The sequence below is a fragment of the Astatotilapia calliptera genome, chromosome 14 (assembly GCF_964374335.1).
Source record: "Astatotilapia calliptera chromosome 14, fAstCal68.1, whole genome shotgun sequence".
Classification (NCBI taxonomy): Eukaryota; Metazoa; Chordata; class Actinopteri; order Cichliformes; family Cichlidae; genus Astatotilapia; species Astatotilapia calliptera.
The window spans coordinates 37977431-38000244 of NC_137435.1; the positions used below are offsets into that span (position 1 = coordinate 37977431).

At 42.9% G+C, this 22814-nt stretch overlaps 1 long non-coding RNA gene across 1 annotated transcript in view; it reads left to right on the top strand.

Moving 5' to 3' along the window:
- The first annotated feature begins 821 nt into the window (after positions 1-821).
- Positions 822-22814, top strand: part of LOC145420224 (uncharacterized) — a 306663-nt gene continuing 284670 nt past the window's right edge. Inside the window, exon 1 of the long non-coding RNA XR_013901533.1 lies at positions 822-2728. This is a non-coding gene — a long non-coding RNA (uncharacterized LOC145420224). The remainder of the gene's footprint in view (positions 2729-22814) is intronic.

Genomic DNA, 22814 nt, shown 5'->3' on the forward strand with positions numbered 1-22814 from the left:
TTTATAGTGGCGACCCTTCCCATGAGTGATATGGGTAGAGATTTCCATCTAGTCAGATCGCCTTCTACTTTCTTTAGAAGTGGGATGTGGTTTAATTTAGTTAAGTCTGAAAGCTTAGGAGAGACATTAATACCTAAATATTTAATATTTCCAGATTGTAGTGGGGCAGAAGAAGAATTATGGAAGGAGCAGTTAATTGGAAGAACTGTAGATTTTGACCAGTTAATTGAATAATCTGAAACTCTGGAAAACCAATTTATTAGAGTAATTACCTCAGAAAGGTTGGTTTGTGAGTTTGGGAGAAAAGCAACACATCATCTGCATAGAGACTGATTTTATGTTCTACGTTCTTACATTTTATGCCCTTAATTGTTGTAGCCTGTCTAAATGCTGCTGCTAGTGGTTCGATAAAAATTGCAAAAAGTGAGGGGGAGAGTGAAGCACCTTGAGGCGACTTATGTTGTGATTTGGCGCTATATAAATAAAATTGAATTGAATTGAATTGAATTGAAATTGAATTGAGTGGGCATCCCTGTCTGGTGCCCCTCAGGAGACAGAAGCTGGAGGATGTCTGGTCATTTGTTCTGACACAAGCTGTTGGGGAATTATATAATATTCTTAGCCAGTTTATGAAAGAGTTTCCAAAACCAAATTTGTGTAAAGTTGGAAATAAAAATTTCCAGTTAACTCTGTCAAACGCTTGTTCTGCATCTAGAGATAATATTGTGGTTTCAATGTTTTTACTGTATGAGTAGTCTATTAAATTAAGTAATCTTGTTGATGAGTGGCTACCTTTTATGAAACCAGTTTGGTCAGGATGAATTAAGAGGGGGGTTATTTTCTCTAGTCTCTTTTAGAGAACTTTGTAGATTATTTTGAGGTCTACATTTATAAGGGATATTGGACGATAGCTTGAGGGAAATGAAGGGTCTTTGCCTGGTTTTAGCAGGAGACTAATGTTGGCAGAATTCATATTTGGAGGTAGTCTGCCATTTTCCTTGATTTCCTGCAACATTCCGTGGAATACTGGTGCCAAAATTGTCCAGAATTCTTTGTAGAATTCTGCAGGGAAGCCGTCTGGACCTGGAACCTTATTATTGGGTATCAGGGCTTCCTGGAGTTCACCTGGCATCAGTGGCGAATCCAGTGCCATTGCTTGACTGTCTAGTAATTTTGGAAGAGTTACATTGTCAAGAAAAATTTCATTTTTAGATGGGTTTATTTGTGGTGAATATAAAGTTTCATAGAAATCCCTAAAAATTTTGTTTATTCTTCCAGGGTCATATATTGTGTTTCCAGATAAATCTTTAACAGCACATGTAGTTGTTTTTTCTTTATTTAATTTTAACTGGTTAGCTAGAAATCGACCTGATATGTTACTGTGTTCAAAATTCTGCAAGCGAAGTCTTTGTGCTAGGAATTGTGTTTTTTTTATTAATAATTTCATTTAATTCTAGTTTTCTTTTGCGTATTTTGTTCATTATTTCTTGATCTTGGTCGCACGCGTAGGCTTCTTCTAAGGATTTGATAGTTTTTTCCAATTCCTGAATATTTTTGTTTTCTTCCTTCTTTTTGTGTGGCAAGAAAGAAATTATTTTACCTCTCATCACAGCTTTCCCTGCTTCCCATAGAACAGAAGCTGATGTTCCGGGAGTGTCATTAAAGTCTAAATATGAAGTCCACTCTTTTTAAAAATATTTAAAGTCGTGCCGTGCTGCTCTCTGAGAGGAAGCAAGTACCATGCTCTCCTGAGTTTTAAATGCACTTTAGAACAGCACACAGCAACACTACATATGAGCAGGCGTGGGGAGGTTTGAGGTCTTCACTCACCCCGGTTCTGTTAGCCGTCAGGGCTGGGGGGCTGGGAGGAGGTGCTGGCCGTCAGACTGGGGTCTGGGATGCGGGGCCTCCCTGCTACTGCAGATAAGGAGGTGGTCCACTTGCCTCCACCCCAGAGAGAAGGGTTACATCTCCTGGGTGCGGCTTGCCCCTCTGAGGGCGGGGGTACCTGGACCTGGGATATAGAGTATGTTTGGGGAGTGCGACTGCCTGTGCAGTGTCTATTTGTGTCTGTCTACACGTTGGGTGAGTGGCGAGTATTTGGTTGTGTGTATGGGGTGGGAATGCACGTTTGTGTCCGCGTGTGCCTGTTCGTCTGTGTCTATATGTCAGGTTGGGTCTTAGACTCAACCTCTCTGGGTACATCTCAGGCCCTCTAAAGTACGGAGGCCTATCTCCCCTCACCACACTCCCTGCCGGTGGCTGATGCCCTCAGACGTTGGTGTGTTGGTGGTCCTTGTCGTCTGGGGCTGGGCGCTCATTTATGTACCGGCTCACTCCTGGTGGCCGATTGGCGGGGCCGGGCGCCTGTGGCCCAGGTGGGATGCCCTCAGGCCTCTGGGCCTGAAGCTCGGTCCTCTCTGGCACAGCTGGCTGCCAGCAGAGCCCGCGGGCACGCCACTGCAACCCCCTCTGGCCTCTGCTCCGTAGCTGCGGGGTGACCTCTCGTTTGGGGCTCTACTCAGCTCTTCCCAGGAGGATGGCACGGTTCCCCCCCCTTTGGTGGTCCTCCTCGGGTCCTTGTACTCTGGGGCCTCTGGATATCTGGGGCCTGGATCTCCTCCATACCTGCTTCATACCCTGGTGGACGGGGCTATGGCTCCCCACACTCCCTAGCAGATCGTTACATGGAGAAACCTTTGGAATACAAGCATGCTGATCCACACAGGTATGCACAGAGGTGTACACACGGGTGTTCACAGACACGGACTACACCTTTCTTGGCTGCTGCCTCAAAGCACATTGTGCGCTGTCTATCTTGCGTGCTGCACAATATCGTTTAATATTTAGTATCTACTGTTATCTACTGCTAGCTAGTTTATTGTGATGGTGCTGTTTTTTTTTTTATTATGTTGCTCTTTGTTGTTTGCTTTCTCTTCTGTTTTTTTTTTCTTTCTTTCTTCCCCCCTTTCTCACAGTCTCTTCTCCCCTTTGGTTTTCTTTCTCTCCCTCTCTTTCCTTCATTCTTTCTCCCTGTCCTATCCCCCAGTCATGTCTGTCCCGTTTGTAGCAACCGAAAATAAAATAAATTCATAATTATAATAAAGGTCAATCAAATGGACCAATATGGCAAGGCCATGATGATCCACTTGGTAAAATAAATCCACTTGGCATCTTTCTTGGCCTTAAGACAACAATTCTGATGGCTAAAGATCCAAAGGGGACTCAAAATAAATAAATAAATAAAAGTTAAAGTCTTTATCTTTGAGCAGCGATGTATTGAATCTCCAGTTTTGATGCACTTTCGCCTGCAGTGTGAACGTAGCCTTAGATAGGCTTTACTAATATATGTATTTTATGGATTTATGGAATTATGGATTTGATCAACTGGTCCCTGAATGCAATTGACACCCTCTTCTCAACGAGAAGCCTGAGCTCGGGTGAGCCTGAGTGTCCTGGAGGGACATTCCCTGCCACATACATGATGGACGGGTGGCATAACTGGAGGGTCGTGTGCTTGGCCCGACTGTTGATCGAAGACATTAAAGACATCTACCTTTTCGGAACCATGATAACAGGGTTCTTGCTGATCGGAGCTGGCTTGGCCCTGGCTTATCGAAGATTAAAGAAAGCAGAATCGGCTGTTCAAAATCCCACAAGGCTGCCCACTGTGATTGAAGCGATGGGACAAGTCGTGACTTCTCAAAATAGGCTCATTGAGTGCAGCACGGATAAGATCTTGGAGAAGCTTAAGGCTGCCGTGAACACTCAGACTAAGACCTCTGAGCGAAAATTGGATAACATCTTGGAGAAGCTCACGGTGGTCATGAGTTCTCAGAATTTGCTCTGTTAGCGCAAGATTGATGACAGTTGTGTGTGTGAGAGAAGCTCACGGCTCTCCAATGGGAGATTGAGAGACCGGTTTCGGACTGCTAGAATGGCTGTGAAATTCACATGCAGTTGTTCACACTAAAGGAAAAACAACCATTCGGCGCCAGTTGTGGTCTCAAGGCTGGAGCTGAACAAAACAAATTCTCACCCTGAGAACAGACGATGTTTAGACTGTTCCTCCCCAACGCAAGGCCACCTGGGTCGGCCTGAAGACTATTTACTTAGCCTGGCAGGGCGAAGGACACTCTCTCAGCTAAACTCAGGACACACAAATGCATACACATACACTGATACACACTCATCCCCCCTCCCTTTCCAAACACCTTCGATGCTTGTTCCCTCCCGGGGCAGATGGCGGGTCGACTGGACCAACGCAGACATGCTGCAGGACCGGATGTGATGTCTACATCGCCTCTCTCTTACCCTTACCAGAGGTGGGTAGTAACGAGTTACATTTACTCCGTTACATTTACTTGAGTACGTTTTTGAAAAAAAATGTACTCTTAAAGTACCTATTTTGCACGATACTTTTTACTTTTACTTGAGTATATTTGTGAAGAAGAAACGGTACTTTTACTACGCTACATTTACAAAATTCGACTCGTTACTTTTTAAAAGAATAATTAGTTTAAGACATTAGATAACATGCCGCCAGTGGAGTTTCCGGTAATTTTTTTACCAATGAGATGTGGCCATGCAGTCACATGACCAGTTTGAAACTGTGGCGGGCAGAGCGGCCCAAGCGTTTCAAAGTAGCGGACACACGGAAAGAAGAAACATGAAACCATGGCAGAGTCTACGCTAGAGCTGAAGAGGATGAACAGCCTTGGCTTCATATACAAAAAATGTTTTGTTTAAAAGCAGTACAAAAGAACAGCTATGTCTTCAGTGAGAGCCAAAACAAACCAACTTTTCAGCGTGAAAAAACTCAGCTTGTGTAACCTGAGGAAACGGTAAGTTTTCTCTAAATATCTTTTTAGCTGTAGTTAACTGGATGTCAGTCTTATGTTACAGCAGCTGTGTCAAGCGAGCTGCGAGTCATATTTTTGGCGCTACATTGTAGTGAGGTTTGTGAAGTTTGTGGGTGTTTTGTGCAGCTTCGGCTGTCCTTTTAACTGCTCGTTGGTTAGCTAGCGTGAGCTATAAGCTAACAGCTAGCCTGGTTAATGACGCTAGAGTTCCACGCACATGTAAACAGCTCGTCTCTACTGCTTTAACTGTTAAAACAGAAAGCAATACTGCGGGTGACAGGGTTTATTATGTGAAACAGTAGCTTGTTTAGTTTAAACAGTCTGCATTAAGCTGGGCAAACACTGCTATTTTTTTTCAGGCACGTTATTCAGCTCCTGCTCAAATGTACAATTGAATCTCAGGGGTTAAAAGTTCATAGGTCACGATGCAGGGTCTCACACTAGACTATGAGGTGCCGTAAGGGACATTATTACTGAAACGCTCTCACACACACAACTGAAATGCTCTCACACACACTACTGAAACACTCTCACACACACTACTGAAATTTTAGCTCTCACACACACTACTGAAACGCTCTCACACACACTACTGAAACGCTCTCACACACACACAACTGAAACGCTCTCACACACACTACTGAAATTTTAGCTCTCACACACACAACTGAAACGCTCTCACACACACTACTGAAACGCTCTCACACACACTACTGAAATTTTAGCTCTCACACACACTACTGAAATTTTAGCTCTCACACACACTACTGACACACACTACTGAAACGCTCTCACACACACTACTGAAATTTTAGCTCTCACACACTACTGAAACGCTCTCACACACACTACTGAAACGCTCTCACACACACAACTGAAACGCTCTCACACACACTACTGAAACGCTCTCACACACACAACTGAAACGCTCTCACACACACAACTGAAACGCTCTCACACACACTACTGAAACGCTCTCACACACACTACTGAAACACTCTCACACACACAACTGAAACGCTCTCACACACACTACTGAAACGCTCTCACACACACAACTGAAACGCTCTCACACACACTACTGAAATTTTAGCTCTCACACACACAACTGAAATTTTAGCTCTCACACACACTACTGAAACGCTCTCACGCACACTACTGAAACGCTCTCACACACACTACTGAAATTTTAGCTCTCACACACACTACTGAAACGCTCTCACGCACACTACTGAAATGCTCTCACACACACAACTGAAACGCTCTCACACACACTACTGAAACGCTCTCACGCACACTACTGAAACGCTCTCACACACACAACTGAAACGCTCTCACACACACTACTGAAACGCTCTCACACACACTACTGAAACGCTCTCACACACACCACTGAAACCAGAGGCATTTCTGCTGAACAGGAAGTTGTTTCCTGACAAGGAAACTGATGGAAAAAGTGGTATATTTCAAAACACTACAAGGATTTCTACTCAGCAACCTGCTAGTACAGCAGTCCCCAACCTTTTTTGCGCCACGTAAACAATATAAAAAATAAAAAAACGATAAATACCATGAAAACCATAAATAGAAATGTGTTCGAATTTTTGTGGAGGAATAAAACCCATTACATAGAAAGATCTCAGCTTGTGAAGGGATACAATAAAGGTGGTATCAAAACTCCAGAATTGGAATTTATGGTTGGCACCCTTAGAATTAAATGGTTAAAATCTTGTCTGTGACAGCCAGACTCTACTTAGCTCCACATCCCATGATTCTTGTTTAATAAAATAGTATACAGGATTAGACTTTATTTTGAAATGTGATTTTGCGGCAAATAAAATCCCCATAACAGACGTTGCATTTTTGGGAAAATGAGATTTTCAACTTCTCCCCATAATTCAACCTTATGGAATAATAGGGTAATAACACTTAATCAAAAATCAATTTTCAAGAGTGACTGGTTTGAACAAAAATATTATATTCATAACAGATTTGTTGGATGATAACGGTGTCATTCTAAGTTACACAGACTTTTCAGAAAAATATTGTCTAAACTGTTCTCAAAGAGAATATAACAAATTTTGTGAACTGGTCCCACTGCCTCTGCTTCATTTGATTAAAATTTTTATGATATACAATAATTTCTCATCAGTGCTCCCAAATTTATTGCTAGGGCAATGTCAGCTGTTTGATAAAAATGCAATAAGAAATTTGTTAGTAGTTTCTTCAAAGACAAAATATTTCATAGTTACAACAGAATGGTTACATGGCATGGTTCTAATTTAGTTATTTTATATACACTGGATAAAGCATACTAAAAATTTATGAAATAGCCTATTCTACCTAAAGTTAAAGAAACACACTTTAAACAAAACTAATACTGTGGCAGAATTTCTAAAAAAAGAGATTTGGCTTTGAGGTGGATCAGTGTTCTTTTTGTACTGATGAAAATGAAACCCTAGAACATCTTTTTTTTTCCTATGCCCTATCACACAATGTATTTGGTGCAACTTAAAAAATTGGATTTCCCTAAATATTAATGATGTGCCACTGTTTGAATTACATCATAATTTTTTTTATATGGATCATCTAGCATTGGATGTCTCAGACATTATTAACATCATCATACTTGTTGAGTATTGCAGCATCGACAGCGATCAACTCGAAGGAAAATGACGACGGAGGCAAAAATGTCCTTAATATTTTTGGGAACTTTATTCCTCATCAACATGCGGCAAAACTTTTCTCATGGGTGCCATTTTCGTTGTGGTATACTTTTTTTTTTCTTAGGGGCGTGATGACGCAGCATCCGTGCTCTTACAATGAAACAGTGCCTCCTTGTGGTGGCAACTAAAATACTGTCTCTGTTAAACCACAGTAACCATAATGCAGTTAAACACTGTACAACATGAGTACACACAATGAATATCTTAACAATACTTTTGAGTAAATATCATATCCATTGTGCTAAATGGAGGAACGCTAAGCCTTCTCTCCCTGGTTTTATTGATGATTTTAAGATATTTTTCTTTGCTAAAAAAAGACAAAAAGCACATATGCCAAAAAAATAACCAGGATAATGCACGTCTCCCGCTATTCTAAATTTTGACTTATGCTGAGGCTAATATATTGTTAAGTAATGCAGCTGTCTCACTAAGGTCCAGAATCGATTTGTTCCACGATTCGATTCAATTCAATTCGATTTGATTATGGGGAATTTTGACAGTCAGAAATATTATAATTCAGATCAGTACATTTACATATTTTTGTATTTAAAAAAAGGAAGCTGACACACGCAAGACTTTATCAAAGGTGTGAGCATCACAGCAGATGCCTTTGTGTCAAAGTAGCTGAAGATAAAACACATAAAAACATGAAGGTGGTTTTCCTGGCCTGGGATTTTATAAAAAATATTCTGCAGTACATCAAAAACGAAAGAAAACCATTAACATATGAACGTTACCTCTGACGTTACAGCGGTTTTATTAGAGACACGGCTAACGTTTTGCATTTTGCATAATTTTAAAAAGTTTAAATTTATTCAGTATTGAACGGCAGAAATTAGGTTTTCTTTTCGGAAGTATGTAAAATGAAAAAAAAAAAACCAGCGGCCGACTGCGCTGTAAACAACAGTAGACTTGTGCATAACAAGCAAGCGAATAATACAGAAAACAGATTTTTAGACGGGAAACTGTTCTTGAAGTACAGAGAGAGAGAAAGAGAGAGAGAGGGCTGTGCATGACGTGCGATTTTATCGTGGTGGAAGCAAAACAGTTTGGGAATTCATGACGATGTTTATGTGAAGCGCAGTTTGGATCTTCTTTTGCTGCTGGTTCAGTCAATATTGTTTGGAGAGAGATAAAACTAACAGCTTTAGAATCGGCGCAAAAACGGGGTGAAAACAAAGCGCGGACCTGCTGACAGATCAGAGTCAGCGAGCTGTCGGCTTTCAGCCCCGACCGTGTCCGTGCTGTCGGGTGAGAAAGGCGACATCTCACTGATTCTGATCCGCGGGTCCGCGCTGTGTTTACGTCTTTGTGCAGAAGCCGTACCTGCTCTCATTTACTGTCTTAGCTGTTTGGTGGTTGTTGAAATTTTGTGAGGTTTCACCAGAGATTCTGGCATTTTGGGTAAAATAAATTTATATTAAAAAATCGATTCAGGATTTTAATGAATCGATTTCACGTTATCCAAGCCAGAATCGATTTTAATCAATAAATCGATTATAAAAACCCACCCCTAACTAACAGGTTGCTGAGTAGACATCTGTGTAGTGGTTTGTTTGAAATCTAACACTTTTTCCTTCAGTTTCCTTGTCAAGAATTAACTTCCTGTTTAACTGAAATGCCTTCCTGTTTAACTGAAATGCCTTCCTGTTCAACTGAAACACCTTCCTGTTCAACTGAAATGCCTTCCTGTTCAACTGAAACACCTTCCTGTTTAACTGAAATGCCTTCCTGTTCAACTGAAATGCCTTCCTGTTTAACTGAAATGCCTTCCTGTTCAACTGAAATGCCTTCCTGTTCAACTGAAACGCCTTCCTGTTCGACTGAAACACCTTCCTGTTCAACTGAAATGCCTTCCTGTTCAACTGTTCAGTGTGCCCCAGGGTGGCTGTGGCTACAATGTAGCTTGCCATCACCAGTGTGTGAATGTGTGCGTGAATGGGTGGATGACTGGATATGTAAAGCGCTTTGGGGTCCTTAGGGACTAGTAAAGCGCTATATAAATACAGGCCATTTACCATTTACCATTTAACTGAAACACCTTCCTGTTTAACTGAAATGCCTTCCTGTTCAACTGAAATGCCTTCCTGTTTAACTGAAATGCCTTCCTGTTCAACTGAAATGCCTTGGTTTTTCAGTAGTGTGTGTGAGAGCGTTTCAGTAGTGTGTGTGAGAGCTAAAATTTCAGTAGTGTGTGTGAGAGCGTTTCAGTTGTGTGTGTGAGAGCTAAAATTTCAGTTGTGTGTGTGAGAGCGTTTCAGTTGTGTGTGTGAGAGCGTTTCAGTTGTGTGTGTGAGAGCTAAAATTTCAGTAGTGTGTGTGAGAGCGTTTCAGTAGTGTGTGTGAGAGCGTTTCAGTAGTGTGTGTGAGAGCTAAAATTTCAGTAGTGTGTGTGAGAGCGTTTCAGTAGTGTGTGTGAGAGCTAAAATTTCAGTAGTGTGTGTGAGAGCGTTTCAGTAGTGTGTGTGAGAGCGTTTCAGTAGTGTGTGTGAGAGCGTTTCAGTTGTGTGTGTGAGAGCGTTTCAGTAGTGTGTGTGAGAGCTAAAATTTCAGTAGTGTGTGTGAGAGCGTTTCAGTAGTGTGTGTGAGAGCGTTTCAGTTGTGTGTGTGAGCGTTTCAGTTGTGTGTGTGAGAGCGTTTCAGTAGTGTGTGTGAGAGCTAAAATTTCAGTTGTGTGTGTGAGAGCGTTTCAGTAGTGTGTGTGAGAGCTAAAATTTCAGTTGTGTGTGTGAGAGCGTTTCAGTAGTGTGTGTGAGAGCGTTTCAGTTGTGTGTGAGAGCGTTTCAGTTGTGTGTGTGAGCGTTTCAGTTGTGTGTGTGAGAGCGTTTCAGTAGTGTGTGTGAGAGCTAAAATTTCAGTAGTGTGTGTGTGAGCGTTTCAGTTGTGTGTGTGAGAGCGTTTCAGTAGCGTGTGTGAGAGCGTTTCAGTAGTGCGTGTGAGAGCTAAAATTTCAGTAGTGTGTGTGAGAGCGTTTCAGTAATAATGTCCCTTACGGCACCTCATACTAGACGGCCTGATGCTCTGATGTGACCTGAGTGCTCAGTAGGGATGGGTACCGGTGTCCGGTGCCATGATGGCACCGGTTCTGACATAAACGGTAGTAACCAGACCGAAAAGCAGCGCACATTTCGGTGCTTTATTTCGGTGCTTTTTTTTCCTGAGCTGTGATACACTTCTAGCCAATCATTTTACGTTTCCGAGGATAGTAGGCGGGGCCAGGTACGTACGTTCTTTTATGCAGAGCTACAGATTAAAAATGCCCAAGGCGAAGCGGTCAAAAGTCTGGCTGTACTTCACAGCAAAAGATGCAAACTCAGCAGCCTGCAACAAGTGCTTTAAGCTGATACTGTCAAAGGAGGTAACTCCTCAAATCCGATGAAACACCTGGCGACGCATAGCGGTTTTTTTTTCTCCAAAAACCAAGAAATGCGCTGTATTTGATAGCTTGCTGCGAGACCTCACACCGAGCGCATCTACTGCGGTGTGGTGCCTGTTATCGGACCCGGAGTTAGCAACATACCCAAAAACACGAAGAGGAGAGTCCTGGCCCCTAGCCCTGCCAGTGTAGCAGAAATGATGACGGATGATGATGGCAGCAGCAGCAGCCGTTCTTCTCTGCGTGAGTAATTTACGTTGAGTAGGCTAACCACGTTATTAAATTAATGCATGTAAGGTGAACTAGCAAACATCATCATATCTACATGCGGCTGTCTTCTTGTTTGATGGCAGATACTCCCTTCACCCTGGCCAAAAAGGCTAAAATGACCAAAGAAAAAGAGGGAAACAGCTAAACATGAGCGGTTTTTGGACAAAGTTTGTGTTTTTTCCATTGATTAAGCACTGCTTCCAGCCAAGAGTGATACCATATATGCCCTATAGCTGCAGAAAAGGCTAACATTGTTATCTTTTTACAAAAACCAAATCAAATCAAATCAAATCACTTTTATTGTCACATCACATGTGCAGGTACATTGGTACAGCACATGTGAGTGAAATTCTTGTGTGCGAGCTTCACAAGCAACAGAGTTGTGCAAAATACAATAATGTAAACAAGCAAAATACAAGAATGGCTACATCTGAAACTAATAAATATATGTACAATATATAATAGTATATGCATTTCTGGATGTGTATAGTAAATATTTTCCTACGTGTGTGTGTGTGTGTGTGTGTGTGTGTGTGTGTGTGTACACATATTTTACAAATTAAATAGAGTAAACAATAAATAAAATATATAAAATATACAGAGTTGAGACATGTGCAAAACAGTGGCATTACTGTACAGTATGGAGTGCATAATGTTAAAGTTCCAGTAGTGAAGCTGAGGTGTCTATGACGTGTTCAGCAGTCTGATGGCCTGGTGAACCAGCTGAACATGAGAGGTTTTTGGACCAATTTTGTGTTCTCCATTCTTTAAGCACCGGTTCGAGCACCGTTTAAGCACCGGCACCGTTTCAAAAGTACCGATTTGGCACCGGTATCGGATAAAACCTAAACGATACCCATCCCTAGTGCTCAAACTGTGCGTCCATAACATGATCATAACAATATACCTTTCACGTTTGAACAATATATTATCACATTCGTACAATACAAATATTATATTGTACGAACGTGATATTATATTGTTCAAACGTGAAAGGTATATTGTTAGAACAATATACTTTTCATGTTATAACGTGATATAGTTCTATTTTTCTTTTGCCTGGGTGGCAGCTCTACGCTTACATACTCGGATGAGCTTGCCTCATCCTACAAGTTGTGCCTCCATCTCTTGTGTCTAGATCACACGTTACCCCATGTATACTACATGATGCACACACGATTAAGGCAAAGCTCGGGCCGATCCCCCAAACGGTTGTACTGAAAAATCATCTCAAAATGGGCCAAAAATCGCAGTGTATGGCCAGCTTTTGGAGGCTAGCTCCAAACAAACATCCGTAGCTTGGCAGTGTATACAGCACTATAATGACCAGACCTAATTCTTTTGAAATCCTTACATCTTTCCACAGGTCTCAACTTCATCAGACATCACCTAGACTCAGAGCTGGATGAGGCCAGCACAAACAGCAGCCTAACCGTTGAAGATGATGGATCCATGGGGTCAGGAAAGCCAGAAGCAGAGGAGCTGGAGAGGTACCTTTCATGTCCATTCACTGGAGGTGTGGATCTATTGCATGGCTTTCCTCACATCAAGAAGCTGTCCATCAAAATCAATACAGCTCTTCCCGCATCTGGAGCTTGTGAAGGACTTCTTAGTCATGCAGGACTCCTGTTTACTGCTAAACAGTTACAGCTTCACAGAAAGAACCTTGAGAGCTAACTGCTGCTTAAGCTTAACCATCACCTCACTGAGTTAAGAAATGGCACATTTTTGCTAAATATGCAGAAATAAATGCACACCTATACAACATATGGTAAACTGAGCTGTCTTGTATGTACATATGTTGAAGATGCCTCATTCTAATGTTCTCTCTGAGGCTGCTGTGCCATTTGGAGCAAAAATGTATATAACGTTTACAGCATATCTTGTCACTGGAAAGTCTTTGCACTGTTTTTATATTTATATTATTTACTGTAGATATTGGTTAAATAGGCTTTATGTTGTGAAAAACTGAAATCTGGAAATTAAAATTGTTGTACCTTATTTTGTTGTTGTTTTTACACGTATTCCTTTTGAAAATACTAAAATTTGTATATTTATTAATTTTTCTTTGTCTGATAGCATTTTTTTTTTAAATAAATCGGACATTTCAAACAGTTACTCGCTACTTAAGTAGTCTTTTCGGCAAGTACTATTTTACTCTTACTTCAGTAACGTTTTTGACGATTACGTTTCACTTTTACTTGAGTAATAATATTTTAAAGTAATGCTACTCTTACTTGAGTATAATTTTTGGATACTCGACCCACCTCCGACCCTTACCCATCCCTGTTGCCTATCTTGTGTTTCTATGGTGTATTGACAGTCATGTGCTTTTGTGCTGGGGTGTTTTTTCTGTTCTCAAACTGTTCTCCCATTAGGAGCTCAGTCTGAGTGAAGTTTTTTTCTCCTCCTCTCACCTCATGTTATGTATATTTGTTGTTTTTTTCCTTATCAGCCTACCTCTCTGACATGTCTTCCCAATGTGATGTTTGTGTAAAGTTTGGTCCGAGGGTTCCTTTGTAAGTGTGCATGCACCATTAGTGTGCTGCCTGCTGTAACCTATGATTTCCTTTGGGATTAATAAAGTATTTCTGATTCTGATTTATTGTTTTAAAATGACCCAATTATGGATCATAATTCAGTATCTATCTATCTATCTATCTATCTATATATATATATGTGTGTGTGTGTGTGTGTGTGTATAACTTATTTTGAGCAAAGAATTAAAAAATATTATAAAAATACAACTTTAATTATCAGTCAATCCAAAGGCAGTGTCGTGAATATCCCTGCCCTTTCCTCCATCTTTTCTTCTACCATTCCCCTTCAACCTAGTCAGCTAATGAATTGCTTACCAAGGCTGAACTAATCAAAGCTGACTGCTTTCTGTCAGTGTCAATTATACAGGACTCCCATCCCATCTCCCTCTCACTCCTGCTCTTCACGTCCTTTACAAAGGGCTGGCAGGGACCAGACTCTGCTTGTCTGCTATAAATTGAAAAGTAACACATAAGAATGATCAAGCAGTGACATTCTACCAAACGCTGGGATGGAGAGTGTGTTGTGAGACGTGTCTTGAGGTGTGGTGCATTGTACAGGGTATCTGCAGATTTGAACTCACAAGCGTCTCCCACCCCATGCAGCAGACTGTGACAGCACTGAGCAGCTCCTTCAGTGGGAGACTGCGGCACCCACGGTGTGGGACGGAGAGATTTCGCAGGTCTTTCCTCCCCACTGCTGTCAGACTCCACAACAAAGACTTTAACTGAACAAACACACACATCCACACATGTGCAATAACACTAAGTGCAATAATCTTTTCTGGCATCGTTGTATTTTTACTCAGTTGTATATAGCATTCGTATTCTATTTTTATCTTATTGTATATTTTTATTCTATTTTATTCTACTGTATATAGTATATTATTTTATTCTATTCTGTACAGCTGTGTACTGTATTTATTCTTATTGTATTCTAATTTTTGCGTCATAACTTTTGCACTGTCCACTTCCTGCTGTGACAAAACAAATTTCCCACGTGTGGGACTAATAAAGGTTATCTTATCTTATCTTATCTTATCTTATCTTATCTTATACAAAGCATGGTATTTTAACACTTTGCAAACTTCAATCTAGTTGATTGGAAATGTAAATTAATTATTATTCAATAGATTGGCAACATTTTTGGGCTGCATTTGTCATGAAAAAATATAGATTTCATAAAGATTATTACTGCAAATGTTACTGCCTAAATCATTTTTTTCTGTAGCCAAGTAGCTTGGGTGCATTAACTTAACCAAAGAGTAAGTGAAAATTAAACTATAGAGACCCAGAAGATGAAAGTGAACTTAAAAATAGCATAAAATTTCCCTTGAACAATGGGGGGGGGGGGGGGGGGGGGAATATGGCACAGGGAATAACCCCAGACTCATGGGTGAAAACCTGTATGGGACAGTATTATCACTTTATAATTCATTTATAAATCAGCTTAAAATTGAGGATTGCAACTTGAAAATGATTTGAAAAGATTCACAAATCAGAATCAGAATACTTTATTGATCCCTGGGGGAAATTATTTTTTGTTACAGTGCTCCATTAAAAAATTTTTTAAACCAACATTAAGACAAGACAGACAATACGCTAAGAATAGTACAATATATACATATATATACATACATACATACATAAGTCACTCATAAATAAATAGTTGGAAAAGAAACATGTGTAGTTGTAGCAGCAAACAGTGTGTTAAGTGGATGCGTTGTACAGGGAGATGGCCACAGGCAGGAATGATTTCCTGTGTCGTTCAGTGGTGCTTTTCGGTAATCTCAGTCTCTCACTGAACGTGCTCCTGTGACTGACCAGCATGTCATGGAGTGGGTGGGAGGTGTTATCCAACATTGTCTTTATCTTGGACAGCATCCGCCTCTCCGACACCACCTTGAGGGAGTCCAGCTCCATCCCCACAACACTGCTGGCCTTACGGATTAGTTTATTAAGTCTGTTGGCATCTGCGACCCTCAGCCTGCTCCCCCAGCATGCAACAGCATAGAGGATCGCACTGGCCACAACAGACTCATAGAAAATCCTCAGCATTTTCTGGCAGATGTTGAAGGACCTCAGTCGCCTCAAAAAATAGAGACGACTCTGGCCCTTCCTGTAAAGTGCTGTGGTGTTTTTAGCCCAGTCCAGTTTATTGTCAATGTGTACTCCAAGGTATTTATAGTCCTCCACAATGTCAACACTGACCCCCTGAATTGAAACAGGGGTCAAGTGTTTCCTGGTCTTCCTGAAGTCCACGATCAGTTCCTTGGTCTTTGCCACGTTGAGCTGCAGATGATTCTGCTCACACCACGTGACAAAGGAGTCGACCACAGCCCGGTACTCTGTCTCATCATCCCTGCTGATGCATCCAACCACCGCAGAGTCATCAGAAAACTTCTGAAGATGGCAGGTCTCTGTGCAGTGGCTGAAGTCTGTGGTGTAGAGGGTGAAGAGGAAGGGGGAGAGGACAGTCCCCTGTGGTGCCCCTGTGTTGCTGATCACCTTGTCAGACACACACTGTGGGAGACGTACATATTGTGGTCTTCCTGTCAGGTAATCAACAATCCAGGACACCAGAGAAGCATCCACCTGCATCGCTGCTAACTTATCACCCAGGAGGGTCGGCCTGATGGTGTTGAAAGCACTGGAAAAGTCAAAAAACATGACCCTCACAGTGCTCGCCGGCTGGTCCAGATGGGTGTAGACACGATTGAGCAGGTAGATGATGGCGTCCTCAGTTCCGAGACGAGGCTGATAAGCGAACTGAAGGGGATCCAGGTGTGGTCTTACTATAAGATAAGATAAGATAAGATAAGATAACCTTTATTAGTCCCACACTTGGGAAATTTGTTTTGTCACAGCAGGAAGTGGACAGTGCAAAAGTTATGAGGCAAAAATTAGAATACAATAAGAATAAATACAGTACACAACTGTACAGAATAGAATAAAATAAAATACTATATACAGTAGAATAAAATAAAATAAATATACAATAAGATAAAAATAGAATACAAATACAAATACTATATACAACTGAGTAAAAATACAACGATGACAGAAAGGATTATTGCACTTAGTATTATTGCATATGTATGGATGTGTGTGCTTGATCAGTTAAAGTCTTTATTATGGAGTCTGACAGCAGTGGGGAGGAAAGACCTGCGAAATCTCTCCGTCCCACACCGTGGGTGCTGCAGTCTCCCACTGAAGGAGCTGCTCAGTGCTGTCACAGTCTGCTGCATGGGGTGGGAGATGTTGTCCATCAGGGATGACAGCTTAGCCGCCGTTTTCCTGTCACTCACCACCTCCACTGGGTCCAGAGGGCATCCTAGAACAGAGCTGGCCCTTCGGATCACCCTGTTCAGTCTCTTCCTGTCCCCAGCAGAGATGCTGCCGCCCCAGCAGACCCCGCCATAAAAGATAGCAGAAGCCACAACAGAGTCATAGAATTTCTTCAGGAGTGGGCCCTCCACTCCAAACGACCTGAGTCTCCGCAGCAGGTACAGCCTGCTCTGCCCTTTCCTGTAGAGGGCGTCTGAGTTATGAGTCCAGTCCAGTCTATTGTTCAGATGAACACCAAGGTACCTGTAGCTGTCCACAGCCTCAATGTCCATACCTTGGATGTTCAGTGGTTGCAGTGGAGAATGCTTGTGCCTGCGGAAGTCTACCACCAGTTCCTTGGTTTTACTGGCGTTGATCTGGAGGTAGTTCAGCTGGCACCAGTCCACAAAGTCTTGGGTCAGACCTCTGTACTCCTTGTCGTCCCCATCAGTGATGAGGCCGACTATTGCAGAGTCATCAGAGAACTTCTGCAGGAAGCACTGGGTGGAATTGTGGGAGAAGTCTGCAGTGTAGATGGTGAAGAGGAACGGAGCCAGAACCGTTCCCTGTGGGGCCCCCGTACTGCAGACGACCCTGTCCGACACACAGCCCTGAGTCCTCACATACTGTGGTCGGTCGGTGAGGTAGTCCAGGATCCAGGTAGTGAGGTGATGGTCCACTCCAGAGTTCACCAGCTTGTCCTTTAGAACCGAGGGAAGAATGGTGTTGAAGGCACTGGAGAAATCAAAGACATGATTCTCACAGTGCTTCCAGCGGTCTCCAGGTGAGCGAGGGAACGATGTAGGAGGTGAATGACGGCATCATCCGCTCCAATGCCAGGCTGGTAGGCAAACTGAAGTGGGTCCAGTGATGAGCTTATTAGGCGCCGAAGCTGAGCCAGGACCAACCGCTCCAGGGTCTTCATCAGGTGGGATGTCAGAGCCACCGGCCTGTAGCAGTTGAGGTCCTTGGGGCGTGAAGTCTTTGGCACTGGTACAACACAGGAGGTTTTCCAGAGCTGTGGGACTCTTCCCAACCTCAGGCTCAGGTTGAAGAGGTGCTCCATCACCCCACACAGTTGGTCCGCGCAGGACCTGACGACCCTCGAGCTGATGCCATCTGGACCCGCTGCCTTCTTGCCATTAATCCTCCTCAGTTCCCTCCTAACCTATGGGTCGCAGCTGGTCCAGGATGAGCCTTTCCAGGGTCTTCATGATGTGGGAGGTCAATGCCACGGGCCTGTAATCCTGGGGGCCACTGGGACGTGGCGTCTTTGGTACAGGGACGAGGCATGATGTCTTCCACATCACCGGGACCCTCTGCAGACTCAGACTCAGCATAAACAGTTTATGAAAGACTCCACACAGCTGGGGGGCACAGGTCTTGAGGACAAGGGGACTCACTCCGTCTGGTCCAGCAGACTTGCCTGAGTGAAGTCTCCTCATTTGCATCTCAACCTGGTATTGAGTGAAGGTGATGGGTGGGGGAGGGGTGTCAGGAATCTCACAGGAGGCAACAGCGCCATGTGAAGAGAGAGGCTGGCACAGTGGTGTGGCTCTGGATTCCAGGCTGACTGCAGGTGAGGTTGTGGGGGTAGGAGCAGACACTGTGGTGTCGAATCTATTGAAAAACAGATTCAACTCATTGGCTCTATTCTCACCTCCCTCAGTTCCCCTGCTGTTGGTTGGCCTGAATCCAGTGATGGTCTTCATGCCCCTCCACACCTCTCTCATGCTGTTCTGCTGGAGTTTCCACTCCAGCTTCCTCCTGTAATTGTCTTTAGCCTCTCTGATCTTGTCCTTTAGTAACACCTGGATCTTCCTCACCTCCTCTTTGTTGCCCCCTCTGAAAGCCCTCTTCTTGTTGTTGAGGAGGGCTTTGATGTCCTTAGTCACCCACGGCTTGTTATTTGGGTAACAATGAACAGTCTGAGCTGGAACAATGGGGTCGGTGCAGAAAGTTATGTAGTCTGTGATACACTCAGTAAGCCCATTGATGTCCTCGGCGTGAGGCTCACAGAGTGTTTCCCAGTTGGTCACCTCGAAACAGCCCTGTAGTTCTGCTAAGGCCTCCTCTGACCACCTCCTGACAGTCCTGGTGGTCACAGGTTCCCTCCTCACAATTGGCACATAGCGGGGGGTGAGGTGAATCAGGTTATGATCTGACCTACCAAGTGGGGGGAGGGAGGAGGAGCTGTATGCATCCTTGACGTTAGCATACAGTAAGTCTAAAGTTTTCTCTCCCCTGGTGGGACAGTCCACATATTGTTTGAATGTTGGTAGTGTATTGTCCAGTGATACATGGTTGAAGTCACCCGAGATCACAATAAAGGCACTTGGGTGCTGAGTCTGTAGCCGAGCTATGGCAGAGTGGATAGTGTCACATGCAGCTGTGGGGTTAGCAGAGGGGGGAACATAGACAGCCACCAAGATGACGTGAGAGAATTCCCTGGGTAAATAATACGGCCTGAGTCCAACAGCACACAGTTCAGTGTCCGGGCAACAAATCCTTTCTTTGATTGTTATGTTGGCAGGGTTACACCACCGGTTGTTAACTAAAACAGCAAGCCCACCTCCTTTCCGCTTACCGCTAGCGATGCTGTCCCTGTCCGCCCGAACAGTGTGGAAGCCTTCCACGGAAGCATTCTCATCGGGAATGTCCTGGTGCATCCATGATTCGGTGAAACACATCAGGCTACACTCTCGGTATTCCCTCTGACTCCGTACCAGTGCTGAGAGCTCGTCGATTTTAATTGCCAACGATCGCACATTACCCATCACGATAGACGGCAGACACGGTTTAAACCTCCTCCTCGCTTTGAGCCTCCGCTGTCTCACCGTCACCTTTTTTCTTCCTGTTCAATACCTCCAGAGCTACAGCTACCCCGAATTGTTTTTATTGTATTTTACATTTTGTTACATGTTCCTTTTTTGACATTTCAGTCAAGAACAAAAATATAAATAAATAAAAATAAATAAGTAATAATATTAACTTGGTAAGATATTTAGGAGTAAAAGTAGTGGGATGAGTTTATCCAAAAATATGAAAACTAAAACTACAGATTATACGTTTATTTTTTAGAGCAACACCTAAGACACAATCTCTCAAGTGTGTCCTCTGCCTCCTTCTGATGGGACGATTATTCCGATCTCTAAAATACCTCATCTACAATGTGTCCAAGTAGCATCCTAGTCAGATGCTCTAACCACTTCAACTGGCTCCTTCCAGTGTTGAGGAGTAGTGGTTCTACTCTGAGACCCCAGTTCCATTCAATTTACATAGAGCTAAATCCTGGTTAAAATTCCTGACAGTGTTACTGGTGTTACTAGTTAGATACCATATTTCTAACATTTTTATGGCCTAGTACTCAGCTTTACGTGAATTTCGAAGCAGGAAATTAGAAGTCATCCAGGTCTTTTAGTCTTTAAGACATTCCTACAGTTTAACTAATATTATCTGGCTTCATTGATAGATAAAGTTGGGTATCATCTGCATAGTAGTGAAAATGTATGCTATGTCTATGTATGCTTCCCTTAGGCAGTATCATTCCGGAAACATGGTCCAGAATGTAGCTAAGTCCAGTGGAGTGGTTTGGTTTAAACTAGATTAAAACCAATAATGGTCTTAAAAAATTATATATTTTAAAATGAAATAATTGTATCATTGTGTCATTGTTCTATTATGTGTTTTTATCTATTGTACAGTGTCCTTGGGTGTCTTGAAAGGCGCTTTATAGATAATATTTCTTCTTATTATTATTATTATTATACATACTAAGCGAAAATGGATTTAGCCACATTCTGGACCGTTTCTGGAATACAGTAGCTAGCGAGCTGATTAGAGACTGTAACAGTCAATCCAAATTTTTGCATTCAAGTCTGTGAATGGTTGGTTTTGTGGCACACTTATAACGGTATACAGAGAGTTGAGCGCGCACGAAGCAGAGATGTTGTGAGCACGAACAATACTCTGAGAGCAGGTCCGCAGATATCTGTCGGCACTAGTGATGTGTCGGTCGCAAACGAAATGGCTCTTAGAGCCGGATCTTTGACGTGAATGTCGCGAGCCGTGGTTTTTTTTTCCTTTTCTCACCCTCTCTTTTTTTCCGCTTCACTCGGCATGTGATCCTTGTGCTTTGCGCTGGGCAGAGGGGGGAGGGGCGGTAGTTACACTCGCAGTAGCACAGTTCATGCTAGAAATGTGTTTTGGAGTTTGTACGTGTTTTGTCTCTAGGGGCCACCACATATATTTATATATAAACATTAGGGGTGCAACGATATTCGTATCGATATTGAACCGTTCAATACAGTGCTTTCGGTTCGGTACGCATATGTATAGAACAATACAAAATTTGTAATTTATTTTATCAACTTTACTTCTGACGATGCTGTCTGTGTTGAGCGCTCAGTGAATCTGTGTTCGACTACTCCGCCTAGGCTGCACTGTTGAGCGCAGATCCACTGAGCGCTCAACAAAGACAGCATCGTCAGAAGGAAGAGCGCAGGGCAAGCTAGCGAGACAGAAGTTAAGCTCTCCTTGCAACATGGCAAATTGAACCACCCCCACCCTCATTCAGATCTGGCGTTTGGAATTATTTTGGTTTTCATGTGACGTATGACCCTGAAGGTAAGCGCGTCATGGATTAAAGTAAAACAGTATGTTGGATGTGCCACGCAATGCTCAATTACATGGGTGGGAACTAGTGTGTTAGTGCAGTTAGCTCGTTAACGTGTTGGCCGTCTAGCCCCATGCACAGGGCTATCAGGGGTAGCTCGTTAACGGCGATTTGCCGTGTTGTGGCGTTAAGGTCATTTCAACGAGATTAACCTGAAAGCACTAGCAGGGCTCTAGAGTGCGACCAATTTGGTTGCAAATGCGACCAAATTTTTCAGTGGTGCGACTAAAAAAAAAAATTTGGTTGTGCCTGTGCGACCAACTGTTCGGGTAGCAAAAAAAAAATAAAAATCTGCAACCTTCCCTGTGGTCAACAACAGACACACATTTTGCCTCTATCGTGGACTAAACCAATCAGAGATAGTCAGGGGCAGGACCTCTCTGATTGGCCGTGGTCCAGTTGAAAGTGCAGGTGAAAGTGAGAGGTGAGTAGCTTGAATAAAGTGATATCAATTCATTAAATCCTGAATCGACTTTTAAATATAACTGTGTTTTGCCAGAAACGCCAGATTCTCAGATTAAAGTTCACAAAACCATTTCAACAACAACCAAACAGCAAATGAGAGCAGGTACACGGATTCCAGACAAAGACATAAACACAGAGCGGACCGACGCATCAGAATCAACTTTGTCTTTCTCGGCTTTCTCACCCGACGGCCCGTAGACGGACACGCTGTCGGAGCTTAGGGATTCTGATGCGTCCGGTCCGCGCTGTGATTACGTGTTTTTGCGCTGATTCTGAGCTGCAGGTTTTGTCTCTCCAACCAAAATTCACCGAGCCAGCAGCAAAAGAAGCAGCAAACTGCGCTTCACATTTGATCAATGTCGTCATGAATTTTGCTGTTTTGCTTCCACGACTATTAAAATCACACTCCATGCACAGCTAGCTCTCTCTCTCTCTATCTCTGTACTTGAAGAACAGTTTCCCGTCTCCAATCTCTGTTTTCTGTATTATTCATTCGCTTATTACTACCGTTGTTTACAGCGCTGTGGCTGCTGTCTTTTTCTTTTCTTTTTTTCACTTAAATGACCTCGGACAAGA